The sequence below is a fragment of the Pan paniscus genome, chromosome 15 (assembly GCF_029289425.2).
Source record: "Pan paniscus chromosome 15, NHGRI_mPanPan1-v2.0_pri, whole genome shotgun sequence".
In the NCBI taxonomy this organism is placed as follows: Eukaryota; Metazoa; Chordata; class Mammalia; order Primates; family Hominidae; genus Pan; species Pan paniscus.
The window spans coordinates 70,705,985-70,719,985 of record NC_073264.2 but is presented as its reverse complement, the minus strand read 5'-3'; the positions used below and the strand labels follow the sequence as shown (position 1 = coordinate 70,719,985).

General features: G+C 46.7%; 1 long non-coding RNA gene across 1 annotated transcript; it reads left to right on the top strand.

Annotated features, from left to right (window-relative positions):
* Window positions 1–3,723: 3,723 nt before the first annotated feature.
* On the top strand, window positions 3,724–12,627 carry LOC134728978 (uncharacterized). Its single transcript, XR_010109816.1, has 2 exons — window positions 3,724–7,268; window positions 7,503–12,627. It is a non-coding gene; the product is annotated as an uncharacterized LOC134728978 (long non-coding RNA).
* The last annotated feature ends 1,374 nt before the right edge of the window (window positions 12,628–14,001 follow it).

Sequence of the window (14,001 nt, the reverse complement as noted above, 5' to 3'; positions counted from 1 at the left end):
ACCTTCTGCACAACTCCATGGGGGGGCTGGCTGCTTGGCATCCCAGAGGGCACAGGAGTCCTTGGTTGTGGCCAAAAGCCTGTTCATAAGGACTGCTGCTTCTCACAGTAATTCAGGGAGCAACCCACCAGCTACAAGGCCTTCTACCTATCACCTCTAACTCCCTGCATTTTCTCTCTGTGCCGCTATCACATCTATTCCTTTTCCTGACTTCCCTTCAACTTCAACTTTTTCCTTCTTCGTGCTTCTCTTCCAACCCTTCCAGAGTGCCTGCCCTACTCACCTTTGCAGAATGTCATGCCTGGGGGCAGGCTCAGATCTTCTTTGGTGGTAAGAAATACTTTCAGAGAAAAGTTAATTTCAGAGGAACTAGAGAGATGAAAACCCTTCTCTCATCAGCCAAGAGTAAATGAGAAAAACATGACAAAGGGGAACGGGCCTCAAAGTGCAAGTATCTTTTAAGGCTTCAGTGAAATCCAAGCCTCCAGCCTCTCAACAGCTTTCAGGGAATGTCGTCTCAGCTTCTGAAGTCACCGCCCAAGAACAAGCCCAGGTCTTGAGCTGAGATGAACAATGACAGCAAAGAGAATTTGCTCAGCTAATGGAACATCCCAGCCCAAGACACGCATTGTCAGTGATGACTCTTGGGCTGCTTCTAATAAATTACATGTGTGCTCGAGGTCTCAGTTAAAAGAGGATTTCACATTCGTAGCTACCCAATAAGGCAGGGATTACCAGCCTTACTTTAGCAATAGGAAATGAGGGCTCAGAAAAGTCAACTAACTAGTTCAAAGTCACCAGCTAGTAAGTGTCAGAGCCAGGATTCAAACCCAAATCCAATGCTCTTTTTTTTTTTTTTTTTTTGAGACACAGTCTTGCTGTGCCACCCAGGCTGGAGTGCAGTGGCACAATCTCGGCTCACTACAACCTCTGCCTCCTGGGTTCAAGCGATTCTCCAGCCTCGGCCTCCCAAGTAGCTGGGACTACAGGCGCGCACCACTGCGTCCAGCTAATTTTTGTATATTTAATAGAGACTGGGTTTCCCCATGTTGGCCAAGCTAGTCTCGAACTCCTGACCTCAGGTGATCTGCCCACCTTGGCCTCCCAAAGTGCTGGGATTACAGGCCCAGTGCTCTTTTCTTTTTTCTTTTTTGAGACAGAGTCTCACTCTGTTGTTGCCCAGGCTGGACTGCAGTGACATGATCTCGGCTCACCACAACCTCCGCCTCCCAGGTTCAAGTGATTCTCCTGCCTCAGCCTCCTGAGTAACTGAGATTACAGGCACACGCCACCATGCCCAGCTAATTTTTGTATTTTTAGTAGACATGGGGTTTCACTATGTTGGCCAGGCTGGTCTCAAACTCCTGACCTCATGCTCCGCCTGCCTTGGCCTCCCAAAGTGCTGGGATTACAGGCGTGAGCCACCGCCCCTGGCCTCCAGTGCTCTTTTCTCTGTACTGTGTGATAATGTGTCTTTTCCCTAAAGCTACTCTTAAGCAGATCGGTGTAGTCAGCCAAGTGTATCTTTCATCATGTTTGTTAAGGTCCCCTGGCTTCTCCTTTTTGCCCCCTTTGCCCAGACTCAACTGCCCAGTGCTTCAAACTGAAATGGCAGAATTTCAGGCAGGCCCAGGGAAAATGGCTTCTAATTGGCATACCTCTCTGGTCCCTCAAATCACCTATTCCAAAAGGCAGTAAGATCAGCCCTGTCTGAGTGGCTGGGCTTTGTGTGCAAAAACGTGGTTAATGGATACAGTGCCTACATTATTTCTACCATTTCTCAAATCCTGACTCCTTTGCAAACTACAGACATGAAGTTGTTCCCATTTTTAAAACAGGGAGGCTGAGTGTGAAGCTGGAAGAGGCAGGAATATCCGCTAAGTCCTCCGTGGGTGAGGTGTCAGGGAGGTGTTCACATTAAAACTTCTTCTGTGCCTTTCACTTTGGAAATGACTCACTGTGATTCTAGTCTCTTGGGGGGGGGGCTGACGGGGGCTCCCCAGGGACCCCTGATGACAGCTGACCCTTCCTAGGTCTCTCCATTGGCGCAGTGTCTGTGGGTCTTTGTTCAATGGTTTTTTTTGAGCTATCCAAATCCCAGTCCTTGCCTGCTGCCTGCCTAGCTCTCTGAATGCTCTCGATCCACAGGCAACATCTGCTCCAGAGGCTTAATCCCCCATTTGGAAGGTTTCCCTTCTAAAATCTCTGGCCTGGCACCACTCCCAGCCCTAGTCAGCAAAGAGGTGCAGCATTTATGTGGCTTTTCCAGCAATAGCTTTGTATGGTGTAGGGGGCAGCTTTGATCTCTGTGTTGCTGGGAAGGGTTGAGAATGGAGGAGGTACAAAGAAGAGAAGAAAGGAGGGCCTGCACACACTTGTTCAGGCTCAAGACCTTGCGCCCAGCACCTGAAGGCTCTGTACAGCCCTGAGGAGTCAACAGGTGTGATTTACACATTTAAAATGCAACTTTGATACTAACCCTCAGGCAGAAATATTTATCAGTTCTAGGAGTATACTGTGGAATTTGGAGTTAAGGGGGGTGTCTATCAACGCATCTTGTTATCTTTTGGAGTTAGGGAGTGTCTATGAATGTACGTAGTTTTCATCCAGTTATGAGACATTTAAATATTTTGTGATCGTATTAACAAAGACACTATGTCTACAGTCCTACTCTCTGGATGCCTCAGCTTCGTAGATTATTCTAAAGTCTTGCTGTATAATATGCCTCAGAAGAGGACACGGCTTTTGTGACAAGTGATGACACAGATGCTCAAAAACAAGAAGTAATTTGACAAGGTTACAGAAATTTTGCAGAGAAAACCACATAATTAACAATCCAGGCTGGGCGCAGTGGCTCCCGCTTGTAACCCCAGCTCTTCGGGAGGCCAGGGTGGGTGGATCACCTGAGGTCAGGAGTTCAAGACCAGCCTAGCCAACATGGTGAAACCCCATCTCTACTAAAAATACAAAATTAGCCAGGTGCGGTGGTGTGTGCCTGTAATCCCAGCTACTTGGGAGGCTGAGGGAGGAGAATGGCCTGAACCCGGAGGCAGAGGTTGCAGTGAGCCGAGATCGTGCCATTGCCCTACAGCCTGGGCAACAAGAACGACACTCTGTCTCAGAAGAACAACAAAAAATAAACAACAACAATAACAAAAAATCCAATGACTCCCAGACCCCCCAAATTTAACAAACTCAAGGACCCAAGTTCCCCATGGGTCACCCTGGCCTCAGAACCCTGCAGCAAATCCTCCAGACCCTTCTATCTTGTCCCAAACCCCAAGAGCCCTCACTCCCTCTTCCAGCAGGCCCATCTGTAGCCTTTCTAGAGGCACCGAATGTTCAGTTTGGGAATCCATCCTGGGATCTCTCAGACTTCCCCACCAAGACACACACTCTGACTCTAGCCTTCCTAATGTCCAGTTCTCCCTAGAGCCCCTTGGAGCCACAAGTCTCAGCAACACCCACCCCCAGCCCACCCCAACCTGTACAGGACTGGCTCTTTCACTGGGTCCAGGAATAGGATTCAGTGAAAACCCATCGCCTCTGACTGGGCGCCTTCTGCAGCTTCCCTAGGGGACAAGAACACCTCCCGGGCTCTTGCACCTGCACTCTAGAGGCCTCATTTTTCTCTCCCTGAAACTGGCATTGTTGGATGGAAAAATGGTCTCACACTCCTGATGCCAGCCCTGGATAGAATCCTCTGTCCCCATAAGGCTCTCAGTACCAGTGAGTGGTCCTCCCCTCCCATTGTCAGTTTGGTAAGGCACTGCTTCCTCTCCATTCCACATGAGATGATTTGCAAGAATCAGACCTTGGAAAAGATATCTGGGGTTCAGTGGGGGCCATGCCCATCCACCCAGAAAGACAGCCACTTGAATGTAAAGTGTGTGTTCTTTAGATTATCTCTTTGCAATCTTGGGGTCTTAACTGGCTGTTGGCCCAGCACCATCTGTAACTGTGTTTGAGTATGAGTGTCTAGGAAAACCATGCTTGTTTGCAGTCTGCCATGGTTCCCTCCACTCGGCACTGCCGTATACCTCACGTGTTTACAAGAAGCTGCTGTAGAGGATACAGTTATCTGGCTGACATCTGAACATTTTTAAAACAGAGGGCTTTATGGTAAGTGAGGCAGCTCATTTTCAGTCAGATATTCTCTGGGAGGTATGAGGAAGGTATTCTCCAGCAATTGGTCCCCACCCCAGGGACAACCATTGTTAACTAGTCTTTGTACCTCTATGAGCTGATCTGGATTTCAATCCTGATTCCACTAATTATCTGGGGCTAAAAGAGGGTAGGTGTAAACCAGTGCTCACCTCTGCTAAATGAATTCTTGATAGGCATCAAACATCTTTAAAATCTCCAGTTAAATTATTGTCTGTTCTTAACAAGGCAAAGCAGCTAATTTTTTTTTTTTTTTTTTTTTTTTAGACGGAGTCTCGATCTGTCACCCAGGCTGGAGTGCAGTGGTGCGATCTCGGCTCACTGCAACCTCCACCTCCCGGATTCAAGCAGTTCTACTGCCTCAGCCTCTCGAGTATCTGGGATCAGAGGCATGTGCCATCACACCCGGCTAATTTTTGTATTTTTAGTAGAGATGGGGTTTCACCATGTTGGCCAGGCTGTTCTTGAACTCCTGACCTCAGGTGATCCACCCGCCTTAGCCTCCCAAGGTGCTAGGATTACAGGTGTGAGCCACCATGCCCAGCCGAATATCATTTTTTAAAAATGGGGGTTATACATACATATATCTGCTGTTTGTACTAATTATCGTTTGAAGCATAAACAAGAACCTGATTTTGGTGCCACTAAGTCGGGAAACTGGGAGACAGGAGTCACTGGAAGACTTCCTTCTTACTGTATATCCTTTTGTATTGTGTGAATGTTTTACATTTATATGGTTTCTCTTATCCAAAAATAAACTTTTTAAATGTAAAAAAAAAGGGGGGGGCGGGGGGCGGGTGCAGTGGCTCATGCCTGTAATCCCAGCACTTTGGGAGGCCAAGGCAGGTGGATCACGAGGTCAAGAGATAGAGACTCTCCTGGCCAACATGGTGAAACCCCATCGCCTCTGACTGGTTGTCTCTACTAAAAAACCCACAAAAATTAGCTGGGCATGGTGGCGGGCACCTGTAGTCCCAGCTACTCGGGAGGCTGAGGCAGGAGAATTACTTGAACCCGGGAGGCGGAGGTTGCAGTGAGCTGAAACCGTGCCATTGCACTCCAGCCTGGGCAACAAGAGTGAAACCCCGTCTCAAAAAAAAAAAAAAAGAAAAGAAAAGAAAAGAAAAAAGAAAAAGAAAAAAATACGGAACAAAGTCCACATCCTTTAACCCAGTAATTTTACTTCTGTGACTCTATCCAAATGAACCAATCAAAAATGTGCCACTTGTAAGTAGTGGAACATGAGAAATACAGAATATCTCACATTGGGGGATGTCTCAATAAGCTATGGGAAAATATATGAAGGGATTTTATTCAGACAATGGAAAGATGTTTACGTACAGTTCTCGACGTCACTATAAAATGCTTATTGTGTTAAAAGAAGGATGGTATTTACTTATGTATTAAATATGTAACTTAGGTTTGTGCAAGCACTGTTTTTAGTGTTTATAACTACTATTGGCTCATTTACTCCTCAAATAACTCTCTGTGGTAGACACTAATATTACCCTCATTTTTTGGATGAGACTGAGGGATGGGAGGTGGAATCCCTTGCTCAGAGTCACACAGGTAATAAAAGGCAGATCTGGGATCCAAGCCCAGGCCAAGCACCCAGAGTCTGCCTCTAGCCCCTCTCCTCCACTGCCTCCCTAAACATCTAGACAAGCACAGACACATCAATAAAATCATGCATATGCACAGTATGATTTCAGTATGTTTTCTTTCTTTTTCTTTTTTTTTTCTTGACAGAGTCTCAGTATCATTTCAGTATGTTTTCTTTCTTTTTCTTTTTTTTTTTTTTTTTTTTTTTTTTTTGACAGAGTCTTAGCCTCCCAAAGTGCTGGGATTACAGGCGTGAGCCACCACACCCGGTCCCAGTATGTTTTCTTAAGCCTAGAAAAGAAATTATGCCAAATGTCATCAGTGATTGCCTATAGTAGACAAGGGATTTAAATGATTCATTTTCCTTTTTCTAATGCTTTTTTTCTACTTTAGATATTGCACATATCTCTTTTGTCAATGAAAAAAAAAGAAAGAAGTAAAAGAAATCTAATTCCTTGTAACTCCTTCCCACTGACCCTAGATTTTTCTGGAGGCAGTGCTTGTGCCTCCCCAGATCTCCTCTGCCAGGAGTAAGTGGTTTTTCCACCCCATCCTGCTCACTGTCCTGGTGGCAGTTCTCCAGGCGAGACAGTCTAATTTGTCCATGTGCAGCCCGGGAGCATGCAGATCTCCTGGTGGGTCTGACCAGCACACAGGGGAAAGAGTCCATCCCCTTCTCCACCCCAGACACTACTTTATCAGCACAGCACAACTCAAGATCATGTTAACTTTACCAGACCAACTGAGACTCCAGCCTCTCTCACTCAGCCCAGTCCAGGCAAGTCCACAGTACCCTGGGCCCAAGCACAAGACCTGACATTTATCCTAAACAATTTCTTGAAACTCAGTCTAGAAGCACAGCTCACTTAATCCATTCAAGTTGATGCTGTTTCTCAAAGATGCCAAACCTACCCCTGCCTACAGGCCTTCCCCAGACACTCCCCACCTGGCTCCTTTTTGCCACAGATGTCACTTCCTAAGAGACACCTTCCCTGGCCATTCAGTGTAAAGTGGACTTATCCTATTGCCTCACTTTATTTATATTTATATTTATTTATTTATTTATTTATTTATCAACTTCTTGGGCTCAAGCGATCCTCTCATCTCAGCCTCCCAACTAGCTGGTACTACAGGCGCACGCCACCATGCCCAGCTAATTTTTTTTTTTTTTTTTTATAATCAGGGTCTCACTACATTGTCCAGGCTGGTCTTGAACTCCTGGGCTCAAGGAATCCTCTCACCTCAGCCTCCCAGCGTGCTGGGATTACAGGTGTGAGCCACTGCACCTGGCCACGACTTTATTTTTCATAGCACTTCTGTGAAATGTTTAAAAATTGGTTTACTTCTTTATTCTCGGTCTCCTTCCTAGGATGTAAGCTCCATGAGAGCAGGACTTTGTCTGCCTTACCTCACATGTCGCCCAACACTTGGAAGGAGTTCACTAAATCTTTGTTGGATGGATGGATGGATGATGGATAGCGGAGTGGAGTTTGTCAGTGCTGGTGAGACCCTCAGACGGTTTTCCAAGCCCAACTCACCGCATATTAGCTATGTGACCTTGGGCATGTAGCTTACCCCTGCCAAGTCTCTGTTTCCTCATCTGTCACCTAGGGATATCATTCCTACTTCTTAGAGTCATCATGAGAATTAAATACAATGCAAAATTGTGTGGCAAAGTGAAATGGGCCAGGCATCTAAATGCTAACTATGATGATTTTCATTATCTCTCTGCCCAGATTAGTGTCATCTTTGATCACTCTATCTACATCCAAGTTATCAATACCCCTTCAACTGCACAGCACTCAGGACAACACTGCCACTAAAGATGCCACCATCTGGCTATGCTCTAATTGGGCATATGTGTCCTCATCCCATCTGCAGAGGGTCTACAGGGGCTTGCCTCTTGTTGCCAGCACTGCCTGGCTCCGCAGCCTACTCAAGAAAAGAAAATGAAAGCAGCCTGACTCCATTCGTCATGATTCCTTCTTTTCCTTTTGAGGCTCACAGACAGACCGTTGGCCAGCCTCGCCCAGGACTGACGTCAAGTTCATCTTTTGCCCTTGTTTGGGCTGGGTCCTCTGGCCCAGCGATGGAAGACTTGTGTACCTTCAACTGGTGCCCTGGGCTGCTCCAGACCTTGGCCTCTGGCTGTGCCAAAGCAGGAAGGACAGACTCAGGGTGTTGCCTGTTTGCTCTGGTGGGGAGAGGCTAAGGATCGCAGTGACGTAGGGAGAGAAGAAAGATGGACCCGTGTGGCAGGAGATTGTGCTCAGGGTAGAGTCAGCAAAACACTGACCAGATTCCCCAAAGCTCTGGCCAGAAAGTGCCTGAGATCTCCGTTTTTAGATTCTGTTCTTTAAAGATACTTCATCTGTATGTGTCCTTGAGTAGAAGGCAAGTTCTCCTTGAAGGGGACACGTTTCTCTGCTGTCATCTTAGGGCAACTTCTTTGAGAAGGAGACTCTAGTTCCTGCAGCCATTTGAGAAGGGGGCTGGAGGGGCTGAGCTAGGAGGTTTTGGGGGTGAGGCCCAGGTAGAACTTTGTGGCAGGGAGTGCTGGGGTGTGCACCCACATGGGCCACCCCACAAGTTGATGGGGAAAGGGGGCAAGTAGGGAGTACAAGGATGGAAGGGGTTCTCTTCTCCCCACCCACTTTGCCTGGCTGACTCCCATTTGTCCTTCATATCTCAGTTTCAGCACCAATTCCTCAGGGAAGCCCTGCAGGCCTCAGAACAAGTGAGATCCCCCTGTCATTCCCTCCCAGAGCCCACACTTTTTATCCATAGCTCTTACCACAGTTACAGTTAAGGCTGTCGCAAGGTGTGCGGGTATCTCGCCTCCACCCACAAACTCTCTGTGATGGCAGTGGCCAAGTCTATCTGTTCACCACTGAGTCCGAGCACCCAGCCCTGGGCCTGCACACAGTAGGCACTCAGCCATATGGAGTGTTGTATGAATGAATACATGAATGGAAGAATGGACAAATGTAACTGGGAGGACACAGTGCAGAGGCACTGCAGCCCCTTCTCATTTTTCCCTGGCCTAGTTGGACACAGAGGAATTGGGTAAGCGGGGGAAGGCTGACATTCCATTTCCTATGCTGGGGCAGGGGAAGCTGGTGTTTCCCAAAGATCCATATTGTCATTGTTCCAGCTGCATAATGAATAACAGCCGTTCCTCCCCAAGGAGGAAGTCATTTTCCCAGAATCAACATAAAACCCACAGGAAAGGAAATAAACATTTAATGCTCACCTACTATGCCAAGCAGTTGGGTATCTTATTTGACTCCCACAACCATTCTGCAAATCAGTTATAATTCTTATTTTTACAGATAATGCAACTGAGGCTCAGAGACAATAAACAACTTGTCATGTTCATTTTTTAAAAAAAGAAAGGCCAGGCACGGTGGCTCATGCTTGTCATCCCAGCACTTTAGGAGGCTGAGGCAGGGTAATCGCTTGAGATCAGGAGTTCGAGACCAGCCTGACCAACATGGTGAAACCCAGTCTCTACTAAAAATACAAAACTTAGCCTGTCATGGTGGTGCACACCTATAGTCCTAGCTATTCTGGAGGCTGAAGCAGAAGAATTGCTTGAACCTAGGAGGCAGAGGTTGCAGTGAGCCGAGATGGCACCACTGCACTCCAGCCTGGGCAACAGAGTGAGTGAGACTCTGTCTCAAATAAATAAATAAGAATAAAAAAGAAAGAGCTGAAATTTGGATACATGTATGTGGTTCCAAGCCCGTGCTGTTTCTAGTGTACCAAGCTTTGGTGGCAGAGGGTGTCATGGTAAGACATCCCTAGTTCTCAGTGTCAGGGGAGTGCCCATGGCTGACTCCTTGCTTGCCTCTCAAAAACTGAAGGCGTAGATGGGGAGAATCTCCCAAAAAAGTAGGAAAGCAGAAGAGTATGAACAGAGAAGTGGGACCGAGTGTACTTCCATTTATTCCTCAAACTCTCACTGAATATCTATGTCAGACAGAGGGGCTGGGGAGGAGATGTCATAAAATACAGGTCCTCTCCTCACAGAAGTCACTGTCTAGTAGGTGAACTGGATAAGAAAATAAAACATTACAATTCAGTAAGTTTGGGGTTGTAGGGGGTTATTATTTATTCCTTTTTTATGTTTGAAGTTCTTTTTTATCGATGTTTTTTGTTTTGTTTTGTTTTTTTGAGACAGAGTCTTGCTCTGTCACCCAGGCTGCAGTGCAGTGGTGCAATCTCGGCTCACTGCAACTTCCGCCTCCCAGGTTCAAGCAATTCTCCTGCCTCAGCCTCCCTAATAGCTGGGATTACAGACACACACCACCACGTTTGGCTAATTTTTTTGTATCGTTAGTAGAGACGGGGTTTCGCCATGTTGGCCAGGCTGGTCTCGAACTCCTGACCTCAGGTGATCTGCTCACCTTGGCCTCCCAAAGTGCTGGGATTACAAGCATGAGCCACCACGCCCGTCTCACCCAGGAGTTTTGATACCACACCTAATCACACACCAATTTTGTTGATTCTCTCATACCTTGTCTCTACATGCAGATGACCAGAGGAGGGACGCCACCTGGTGGTAAGAGTGTGGAGTGCGCATTGAGTTCCCTTCTCAAAATTTGCCTCCAGTAAACAAAATAATCCTGCCTTCTAGTCAACCCTATCAAAGAGCTGAGCATCAGGGAAAAACTCTGATCTCCAGGAACAAATGACAAAAAAAAAAGTAGAAGGCAGTGTTTCCAAATGGAGCAGAGGAACTGAAATCCAAGTTAGAGACATGATCTATAAACACACAGGAAAGCAACCAAAAGAAAGCTTGGATTTGCTCATCATTTCATCTAAATGTAGTGATAATAATAATGACTTTCCACTTACTGTGTAATACTACGTTCCAGATGCATGGGTACACTGTGCTGTGTGCTGAACATATTTAATCTTCTTTAATTCTCAGCAACAACCTTATAAGGGAGATATTACTATACCCATCTTATGGCGAACAAATGTCAGTTCAGAAAGTTTGAGTAACTCCCAGGATCACACAGCCAGGACCTGACAAGCTGGGATTTGACTTCAGGTCTGTGGACTCTGAAACTCATGATATTAACCACTAGGTTAGACACCTGATAGATATGGCCATTCAACAGGTTGAAAGTGGATCTCATCATCTTTGCTTCTCTTCCTCCTCCACTTCACACCTCAGCGAACAGCACAACCTGTCCTCCCCACACCTATCCAGTTGACCAAGCCAGACATCCAGGCGGGTTTGTTTTTGTTTTGGTCTTTGTCTTATGTTTGAGACAGAGTCTCACTCTGTCATCTAGGCTGGAGTGCAGTGGCACCATCTTGGCTCACTACAACCTCCACCTCCAGGGTTCAAGCAATTCTCCCGCCTCAGCCTCCCAAGTAGGTGGGGTTACAGGCACCCGCCACCACACCCGGCTAATTTTTTATATTTTTAGTAGAGAGGGTTTCACCATGTTGGCCAGGCTGCTCTCAAACTCCTGACCTCAAGTGATCCGCCCACCTCAGCCTCCCAAAGTGCTGGGATTACAGGCATGAGCCACTGTGCCTGTCTCACCCAGGAGTTTTGATACCACACCTAATCACTCACCAATTTTGTTGATTCTCTCTCATAAATTCACATTTTTTTCCTATGCTCTCTATCCTCACTGCTGCTGCCTTAGTTCAGGCCATGCCCATCTCTTGCCTGATTAGAGGGTCTCCCAGCAGTCCCTCTGCTTCCCAGCACATGTGTGATTATTTATTTATTTTTATTTATTTATTTATTTTTTGAGACGAAGTCTCACTCTGTCACTCGGGCTGGAGTACAGTGGCACGATCTTGGCTCACCGCAACCTCTGCCTCCCGGGTTCAAGCAATTTTCCTGCCTCAGCCTCCTGAGTAGCTGGGATTACAGGCACCTGCCACTATGCCCAGCTAATTTTTTGTATTTATGGTTCCACAGGCTGTACAGGAAGCATGATGCTGGCATCTCCTTGGCTTCTGGGGAGGCCTCAGGAAACTTACAATCATGGTGGAAGGCAAAGGGGAAGTAGGCACGTCTTACATGGCTGGAGCAGGCAGAAGAGAGGGAGCAGGGAGGTACTACACACTTTTAAACCACCAGCTCTCATGATCACTCATTTACTCACTATCACAAGAAACAGCACCAAGAGGATGATGCTACACATTCATGAAAGACCATCCCCATGATCCAATCACCTCCCACTAGGCCTCACCTCCAACACTGGGGATTACAATTGACATGATATTTGGGCAGGGACACAGATCCAAACCATGTCATCCCTTTAAAGAAGTAATTAAGGCTGGATGTGGTGGCTCATGCCTCTAATCCCAGCACTTTGGGAGGCCAAGGGAGGATGGCTTGCAGCTAGGAGTTGGAGACCAGCCTGATCAACATAGCAATACCATCTCTAAAAAATAAAAAGTAACTAAGTTAAAGTACAGTCATCAGGGTGGGCCCTAATCCAATGTGACTACTATCCTTATAAGAAGAAATTAGGACACAGGAAACAGAGAGACAAATGTGAAGACATAGTGAGAAGGTGGCCATCTGCAAGCCGCGGAGAGAGGCCCCAGAAGAAACCAAGCTGCTGACATCATCATCTTGGACTTCTCGCCTCCAGAACTGTGAGAAAATACATTTTCGTTGCTTCAGTCACCTAGTCTGGGGCATTTTGTTACAGCAGCCCTAGCAAACTAATACGATCAAGAAAGGAAATCAGACTCAGCAAGGCTGAGGGACTCACCTAGCGCTGTCTAGCTCCTTAGTAATGCATTCATCACATTCTGCCTGTGACCACTCTCTTATGTTGATTATCAGATAAAATAATGGATTTAACTCTTATTATTTAACTTCTTGAGTGTTTGGGTCTTATTGCTCCAACTGGCACTCAGGGTAAGGGGCCTTGTCTTCCCCTTCTCAGTATTCCCAGATATCCTAGCTGAGCTTGGTGCATCTTAACAATAACTTTTTGATGCATTTCTTGTTGTTGTTGTGTGGTTGATTGACACATTTGGATGGGTAAAAAGGAGCCTGATGGCTGGGCGTGGTGGTTCGTTCCTGTTATCCCAGCTGCTTGGGAGGCTAAGGTGGGAGGATTGCTTGATTCCAGGAGTTTGAGGCCAGCCTGGGCAACATAGCAAGAACTCATCTCAAAAAAAAAAAAGTAAAAATTAAATTTAAAAGGAGCCTGATGGTAAATTCCTGATCCCCAAGAGACACATACAAAGGTAAATTCCTGATCCCCAAGAGACACATATTCTGCCAGTGATCATACATATTCCCAGAAGTAGAATATGACTCATCTCTGAATGTCTAAATATATATATTGGGATGACTGGTCTAAGGCATCATGAAAGGCAATGGTGCATAATGTTCTAAATTAGAATTGTCCATTAAGAAGAAAAAGGAGGGGGGGCTAGGCACAATGCTCATGCCTATAATCCCAACACTTTGGGAGGCCAAAAGGGGAGGATTGCTTGAGCCCGAGAGTTTGAGACCAGCCTGGACAACATAGTGAGACCTCATCTCTACAAAAAATTAAAAAATTGGTGGGCATGGTGGTGCATGCCTTTAGTCCCAGCTATTGGGAGACTGAGGTGGGAGGATCACTTGAGCCGTGGGGGTTAAGGACATAGTGAGCCATGATCATGCCACTGCACTCCAGCCTGGGCAATAGAGCAAGACTCTGTCTCAAAAAATAAAATTAAATTAAAATTAAGTTAAAATGTAAAAAGAAAGAAATACATAAGTGCGTGTGTGTGCACGTGTGTGTGTGTGCATGTGTGTGTGTGTGTGTGTGTGTGCATGCATGTTGGCAGGCAGAGGCACGGGGGAGAGGCCAGTGGGAACAGTGGCTGTGATGCCAGTGTAGCCTCTCTGAAATGGAAGGGGCCTAAAGGGACTGAGCAGAGAAGTGGCTTATGCCAGAGGCAGATGGCCCAGCAGGAGAGGCAGAGACTGGAAACAAGCCTGGCTCCTGAGCACCAGCCTGTTCTTTCAAGCACAAGCATTTCACAGAGGAGATGCCCATGGGGCAGCACCCCTGGTTCCTGGTCATACTCAGGAAGGAGGACGCTTCTGCAATATCATACAAAAGGCTGGTGGATGGAATGAGGTGCAGCCCTTCACAGACTGAGAGAAAAGCCCATTGGATTAATCATAAGGCTCCCTCTACATCTCCGCAGTGACGCAGCTTCACAGTTAAGGGCAGGCTGGGCCTCTCC